We start from the raw sequence: 1,154 nt of genomic DNA on the forward strand, positions 1-1,154 counted from the left end.
TTGATCCTCACTTACATTTCCTTACTGCATCCTTCTACCTTGTCCAACCTCCTTTTACAGAGTGTAACAGCAGAGCCAAGCTATGGAAGCTTGAGTTGCAATTGCTTTGGCTCTCATAAGCTTACTCATTGTCTCCTCTCACCCCCTCTAATATCCTCTTTCAAAGTGTAGTAATAGCATAGCCAAGCCCTTGGAACTTGCTCTACAACTCCTTCTCTTTTGTACATCTCCCTAGTCTAAGTTTTTTCCTCACCATTCTATTTTCCTTTGCCATCAAGGTTTATAATCTCCCTAATATATGCATCTGATGTCTTCTTCTAAAGCTCGAAGGCCTCCGATCAGTATTCAGTCTCTCTCTTGTAGCAGTGGTCAAGATGAGGATGGGCACTGGAACATCAAACAATACGAGAAGTGGAATTGGATTATGATGCAGCCTAGTACAAGAGGAACCCACAAGGTGTCAAAGCGATACGTTGATATACAAAGTCACCATTGGAAAGGGCGGATATTGGAGCTCAAACAAGATCGTGATGGAAAAAAGCTAGCCAAGGTCCAACATGTTTACAAGGCAACAGAGCTGACACTAGCAGACCATGACCAACGTCAACGATTTCCTGCAAATTGTAAGTCATTTTACCACGTTATATTCTTGTTTTTAAATCAATTGTGTGCTAATAATGGTATACAGAGCACTGCTTTGATTGTTCTTGGGTTCGTCTACGTAGATATTTTTTCCTCAAACTATAGTGAGTGGGAGCCTATGGAGGCAATTTCAGGAACCTTTGAAGCATACCATGTGGAGCTTGGTAGTTTAATCTTTGGAGGGTGTCGAGCTGCACAACTTCTTGCACGAAACATCTTCTTCTATGAGGATACATATGTGGTTCCCACGACAGCAAATGGTACTGGAAAATTAGTGCCAGAACCTACACCAACTCTCACATCTATTGAATGGCCAATTCCAGACAATGCTTCAGTGGCCATGTTTGCAGATCGAAAGCAAGGTGCAAAATGCTATGAAGTGCACATATGGATCTCACAAAGCAACCATAACCTGCTTCATACCTCTACACCTCTTTGTGTACCTGTTCCGTACAAGTGACACACATCGCACCCCAACTTTATGGATTGCAAAGGGGGAGAGAGCTCTGACT

The sequence above is a fragment of the Cibotium barometz genome, chromosome 8, assembly GCF_041138505.1.
Source record: "Cibotium barometz isolate CiBa-2024 chromosome 8, ASM4113850v1, whole genome shotgun sequence".
Classification (NCBI taxonomy): Eukaryota; Viridiplantae; Streptophyta; class Polypodiopsida; order Cyatheales; family Cibotiaceae; genus Cibotium; species Cibotium barometz.